General features: G+C 43.3%; 1 pseudogene; it reads left to right on the top strand.

Annotated features, from left to right (window-relative positions):
* The first annotated feature begins 4,768 nt into the window (after positions 1 to 4,768).
* LOC134202563 (protein ERGIC-53-like) lies at positions 4,769 to 6,328 on the top strand (annotated as a pseudogene).
* The last annotated feature ends 903 nt before the right edge of the window (positions 6,329 to 7,231 follow it).

The following is a 7,231-nucleotide window of genomic DNA, read 5'->3' as shown; positions in this document are numbered from 1 at the left end:
ATTTTATACGATATGTTTACCATTTCTATACGTATTGAAACCACCAAGGGGTATCATGAGATGACAGTCTAACCAATAAATGAGGATTGCGTACCAAGAATTGAATAAAGCTCGCAATACATTCAATCGACAATATAATTGGTTTCAGTATTGCACGGAAGTGGATGTTACTAAGACTAACATTTATATGTAAGAGTAATAATAATATAATGAGTAATGAATAATATCACAAAATTTCATTTCAAATGCTTTTCTCCTTACTTATCCCAAAATGAATTAAATGTAATAGCTTCACGTCATGTTGCTAAAAAAAATCTCTCTCCTCAGTTCCTCCTGCAACCATTTGATGTGATTCTGCAGAAATCGTCAACAGAAGGCGTTTGAAGTAAAACTTTCGAATCTGACATATGTTAAGCTCTGGTGCCCTGCTGCAAACATGCAGCACACTAGGAAATGGCTTTTGAAAGCAATTGTACCAATCAAAAGGAATCAATAGTTAAGTTTCTCAATAATAATCTTCTTCATCAAAATATTTAGTAGACTAACAGGTAACGACAAGGTCATTGTATTTTTTTCGAGAAATGCTCTCATTATTGATGAAATTTGTATGAATTAGTTATTCACAAATTGCGTGACGAATAATAAAAAAACTAGAGTTTAATTACAAGAAAGTTATGCGAAGGGAGAGGGGTGTTGAATAATAGTAATTGTATTGCAGTACTATAACGATCTTTTCCCTAGATGTCTTTCTGTACCATACAATTTTTGGCGGTAAATTAACGCTATGAACCATCGTACATCTTTCTTGTTGATCGATTTCTGGAATACAAAGAATTGAACTCATGGACAATTTGTATTGTCGTACATGTTCAACAAGATTCTACAATGTGTCTATAATGGTGTAACAGAAGTCCAGTAGAGCTTTCCAACTCATAAAAATAAATTGGATGACGTAGATCTTCATGTTGATCGATTTGAGTATTGAGATCATACTCCTTGGACAGTTTGGAGTGTCGTCGATGTTCAACGAGTTCTGTATGATAACCCATCTATAATGGCGTATCGAAGTCCCGTGGAGCTATTTCCCACTCATAGAAATAGTGGAGACCTCAAAGATCTTCGTGTTGTGATCGATTTGAATATTGTGATCTGAGCTCAAAGACAGTTTGGAATTTCGTAGATGACGAGAAGCAGATTCTGTGGCGTGTCTCTAATAAGTGTAATTAAATCCCGTCCGTGGAGCTATTACAACTCCGCAAAATAGTTGAGACATCAAAGAAGATCTCTATGTGGATCGTTTTGGAATATTCTGATCTGTACTCATGAATAGTTTGGAGTATAATAGATGTTCAGCAACGGGGATTTCTGACTTATATATTTATAATGGTTTAATGTAGTCTCATGGAGCCAATTCCAACTCATAAGAATAGTGATGGGGACATCAAAGATCTTCTAGTTGATCGATTTTTAAATAGGGATTCTAGGCTTGTTTGGAGTTTGGAGTGTCGTACATGTTCAACGAATTCTGTGGTGTATATCTTACTGTATTACCGAAGAAGTTCCGTGGAACTATTCCATCTCGTAAAATAGTTTAGACATCAGAGATCTTCATGTTGATCGTTTTGAATATTAGGATCTGCAGCTCAAAGACAGTTTAGAGTGTCGTAGATGTCAGAGCAGATTCTCTGTGATGTGTCTATAATGGTGTCTGACGAAGTCCCGGAAATCCAGGGGCTACTTCCAACTCATAAAACTAGTGGGGACATCGAAGATCTTCATGTTGATCGATTTGGTTTGAACATTAAGACCTGTACTCCAAGGATAGTTTGAGTGCCATGAATGTCGAACGAACTCTATGGTTTTGCCTGTAATGGTGTTACGAGGGTATCGTGGAGCTTATTCACCACCTCATAAAACTAAGTGGGGACATCGAGGACCCTCTATGTTGATCGGATTTGAATATTAGGATCTGATCTCCAAGGAGAGTTTGGAGTGTCACATGGGCCTCAGATATCGAAAGGAATTCTGTGGTGTGTCTGTAAATGCATGTTACGAGGTATCCTGGAGCTATTCCACATAAAACTGAGTGGGGACTTCAAAGATCTGCATGGTGATCGGTTTTGAATATTAGGATCTGCAACACTCCAAGGATAGTTTGGAGTGTCATCAGGTGTCGAACGAATTCTGTGGAGTGTCTGTGTATGGTATCACGAGGGTATCCTGGAGCTATTCAATTCATAAAACTAGTGGGGACATCGAAGATTTTCATGTTGATCGATTTGAATATTAAGACCTGTACTCAAGGGAAGAGTTTGGAGTGCCGTAGATGTCGAACGGAGAACTCGTGTGCCTGTAATGGTGTTACGAGGTATCGCAGAGCTATTCCAAATCATAAAAATAGTGGGACATCGACGATCTTCATGTATCGATCGATCTTAATATTAGGATCTGTACTCAAGGAGAGTTTGGAGTGTCGTAGATATCCGAACGGAATTCTGTGGTGTCTGTAATGATGTTACGAAGGTATCCTGGAGCTATTCAACTCATAAACTTAATTAGAGGGACATCGAAGATCAGCATGTTTGATCGATTTGAACATTAGGATCTGTACTCAAGGAAAGTTTGGAGTGTCGTAGATGTCAGAAAGAATTATGCATGGTGTATACTGTCATTATATTACGAAGGAGTGTATCCTCAGGAGCTTATTCAACTCGCATAAAACTAATTACGGGACATCAAAGATCTGCATGTTGATCGATTTGAATATTAGGATCTATACTCAAGGATAGTTTGGAGTGCCGTAGATGCCGAACGAATTTTGTGGTGTGTCTATATTGGTGTAATGAAGAACAAGTGGAGCTGTCCCAACTCCCATAAAATAATTGGGGACATCATGAATCTTTTGTTGACCGATTTGAATATTAAGATCTGAGTTTCAAGAACTGCTTTGGAGTATCTTAGGTATTGAAAAGATCTGTTATACTGCAGGACAGAGTGCGAGAGATATTATCATAAAGCATTTCAAAAGTTCAATTATTTAATCAGAATGTGGCCAAAAATGGTGTTGATTTCCTTAGAACATCAAAATTAGAACTCAAGGATAGTTTGGATGCTCCTAGATCATCCTAGTGACCATAACCTGACCTGGGCAATGTATTTTCCTGGATGGTACATTTGAAGTTAATTTTGAACATTTTTATGAAGAAAGCAAGGCTCTGTCTCTTAAAACTGATTTTCGACAACTGATTTTCGTCTTGGGTCATATACTGTGACCCATCCGGATTAAATCGTCAGTTATAGGAAGGAAGAAGGCATCAGTTTGGGGTACCCTTTGTCGGACCTTCTCTCTTACCTGTTTCCACCTGTTATAAAACATCCTGTTCCTTGTCTTGCGACTCGAACAACTTAGCAAGCATCTGTCCAAAGTTTCTGTTTCAGTTCCTTACTGATGTTCTGCCTTGCGTTCACTTGAACTCGATGATATCCATAGAGTTGTTCGGCGACAACTGCATCCAGGGAGCAGTGGCCCGCCAGAGCGATGCTGATAGGGCTATACCACACAATAACTCCTGCTGGGGAGACTCCTGATTAGCTGTACGGCCTCCGTCACTCCACTCTCCGCCCCCTGAGAGGAGATCTCACCAAACCCCCCTTGGCAAAGGGGTGTACCACCTCCATGTTTAACGCATCGTCAAAAGAATTATTTTTAGCTTCACTCATTGTGATTGGGTCCCCTTGTGGTTGCCGTCGAGGCCATGCAAGGGTTGACACTTACGTGTTCAGATCCAGATCAGCGCAAGTCAGAAAAGGGCACCTGAGCCAGCAGGCAAAGCTTGGTGGCAGGATTGGATAGCGTGCTACAAGGCCTGCCACAGTTTTAGGAGACAGAAGGCAGCCTAGCCATTAGCCCACTCGCCGTTTCGAGTCGGTTTCACCCGGCTCTACTAAGAGAGTAGAATGTCATACTGCCAGCCCTCGCTTTTACAATATTACGATATCCAAGACAAGGTCCGTTAACACGCGGCCAGAACATCATAATCAGGTTCTCGCTGGCATTGATCCTGATGTGCCAAATGGCACTCCTTGGGCTCCTGTGCGATTTTAGCGGCACACTGTCGCTTTGATAGGGCCTGCTTGCGCACAAATGCCCTGCAGCTCTCCATCATCGTATCTGAACCCATGCTTCATTCAGCTCATGCTCAAAAATAGTTATGTCTATGTCGCTGAAATCTCGTAGGATCGCCTTAAAGGGCTTATCGTGGATCCAATGCACCAACGTACGCATCAGGAGAGCCTCCACAGCACGGTAGTGATTAATATAACGTTTTTTGCATCGACGTTGAATGATCTGTGTACTGCCGTAATCTGGAAAAGTGACGTATGCGCCAAATTACAACATACATGTTTTCCATTTTTCTGTTAAAGAGCTCGATGAGTACTACTCGTTAACACTATTTTTGGAAAATGGCGTACACGTTCCTTTTCAGATTACAGCAGTGCAGGCTTCGTTTGACTTAATAGTCTATGTCTGACTACAGATACTCCGGACCTTAGTATGGAAGGCCACTCCTACTTTCTCGCGTTGCTCGTAGTGAGGCTGCAAAATAATTACTTTTACGGTCGAGTTTGCTTGTCCTTTATCTTTGTCGACAGCGCGATGCTTATCCTCGATTCTACAGAGCGTCATCTGCGCTGCTTAGCCAATAACGCAAAATTATTTGTCAATTTATTAACATATCTAATAACATTTCCCTTTATTACTCCACAGATGCCATCGCTAGTTCGGAGAATGTCCGAATAGCGCCATCGCTCCGCAGCCAAAAGGGTGCCATCTGGACCAAGCAGCGCACCAACTTCGACTGGTGGGAGGTAGACGTTGTGTTCCGGGTTTCCGGTCGTGGTCGCATTGGTGCCGACGGTTTACCTTCTGGTACACGACCGAGAAGGGTGACTACACCGGCGAGGTGTTCGGTTTCCTCGGATCGCTGGGTTGGTTTGGGTATTTTCTTCGATTCGTTCGATAACGACAATAAGCACAACAACCCGTACATATCGGCCGTTCTGAACGACGGTACAAAGAAGTTCGATCACACCAAGTGCGTATCCGACGGTTGGTAATTCGACAAAACGTATCTAACGTGGGATGGTTTCTTTTCTAGCGATGGGTTTCTACCCAGTTGCTGTCGGGCTGTTTATGAGAGACTTCGCTGCCATTTCCCAACGCGTGCCAAAATCGAGTACTGACAAACAACATCCACAGCGGTGCGTTGTTCCACAATGGAATGACCAAACGGCGATGCAGGACTACGAAATGTTAGCCTTCCGTAGCGGAGAATGTGGTGCTCCCGAAGACCGGTTATTTCGGTGTGTCCGCTGCAACCGGTGGATTGGCGGACGATCACGATGTGTTCCACTTTTTGACCACGTCGCTGCATATTCCTGGACAAATTAAAGGCAGGAGTGCCACAGGATCCAGGATCAAGCTTAAATTGAAGCCCAGAATATCAGGATTACCAGAAAAAACTGGAGCTGCAGAAGGAAGGAATACCAAAAGGAACACCCCAGCCGTTGCAGAAGGATGATTTCGGAAAGGTGGTTTGAGGATTACAACGCGCCCGCGAACTGCGACAGATTTGGGAAGCCCAGACGGCCACGCACGAACAACCTGCGGTGCTCAATACGAAGCTGGATGAGGAGTGAATTGGTCGTCGAGGAACGAACTCTAGGTCTGCTATCGGTGCAGGGTGGTGCTGGGCCGCCACCGCCGCGCGTGACGCACCAGCAGCAGCAGCAGGAGGCGCACCCCAGATCGGCTCTGGGCAGCGTAATCCAGCGTCACGAAGTGGATGCTCTGCTGCGCAACCAGAACGTGATGGGTCAAACGGTTTACCGAGGTCCGTTCGTTCATCGGAGAAAAGTGCACGCCGGCACGGATTCGATTCTGAACAACCAGGCGCGGGCGCCGACCGCACTGAAATCAGGGCGGCGGGTACGACATGCAGAGGATTTGATCCACGAAATGGTGAGACGGGATGAATCAGGTCACAAGCAAGGCATGGCGGGGGGTTTCACCAGAGAGGTTAGTCGTTGGGGGTTTTGGTGCTGCTTGCGATAATGGTAGAATAATAAATATTGGATTGTTTTTTTTTTCAGACTTCAGCAGCCAAATGCGCAAGCTAGTGTGCAATGCCCTACGCAGAGCTGCGTCGGCATGACTGCCTTCCTGGTGACGATAGTGGTCCACCTGTTAGTGATAGTAGGATACAACATTTACAGGTAGGCTTTGAGAATTTTATGGACAATGACTTTCGTTGTGCATTTGGTTTATCCAAAACAGCTGTGACCTTGTTATATTTTTCTTTGAATTCTACTCCGTACCTATCATTTCAAACAAAAGACATTCTTCCATTCAATATTTGGAGTATTTAGATGCCCAGAAGATCCATAGAAGCATCGGTTCTACCCAAGTATTGAAAAATCATTTCTAATGTGTTGGAATGGTATGTTCAAATTCAAAGCATAGAATCAAATCCTTCAAAAGGTTGATACTGCTTTGCAGAAGAGTTAAAACAACATCCCAGAAAACATGTTAACAGATTAAAAAATAAGCTAAATAATATAAATAATAATAATTTTTGTTAAAGAATGCGTTTAAATTGAATTTTTAAATATAAGTACAACTTGTCAGCACGATCTTGCCACGATGAGTGGGCTTACGCCATTAGCACTGATATGGCAACCAAAGACATATCCCGTCGTGGTGATGTCACATGTTGACTATTTTTGTTTGGTGCCGCGTTACATGTCTGGCATTGACGCACTAATTTACGGCATTTGCATGTGATCCAGCAGGGACTATGTCCAAGGGCTTGACGATCCCTCCCCAGGCCATCTGCGAGTTGTGGGGCTTGCCTAGGATGTGGTGGGGTTTTACAGTGGGCCCTGTTAAACCTCTATAAAAAAAAAAGCTGTGCTTGTATCATCATAGTAGGCCCTGAACCTTAAAGCGACCGTGTGCTGCTCAAAGCCTCCACAAGCTTCAAGTCCTGGTGTTAGGTGGGATGCTAAAAAGCCGCCCTGGCTTACGTGACGGTCATTTCTCCGACGAGACAGGAGGTTTGCGCAGGCCCAATAAGCCGCCTGGAAAACCAGATAATGTGACTCGATATAATTGGCAAAGACCTAGGCGACGAATACAGGATCACGATTGGAAGCTTGGAACATGGAATTG

Source organism: Armigeres subalbatus, unplaced genomic scaffold (assembly GCF_024139115.2).
Source record: "Armigeres subalbatus isolate Guangzhou_Male unplaced genomic scaffold, GZ_Asu_2 Contig1286, whole genome shotgun sequence".
NCBI classification, from domain to species: Eukaryota; Metazoa; Arthropoda; class Insecta; order Diptera; family Culicidae; genus Armigeres; species Armigeres subalbatus.
Note: the sequence above shows the minus strand (reverse complement) of the source record. Positions and strands in the feature narration are given on the sequence as shown.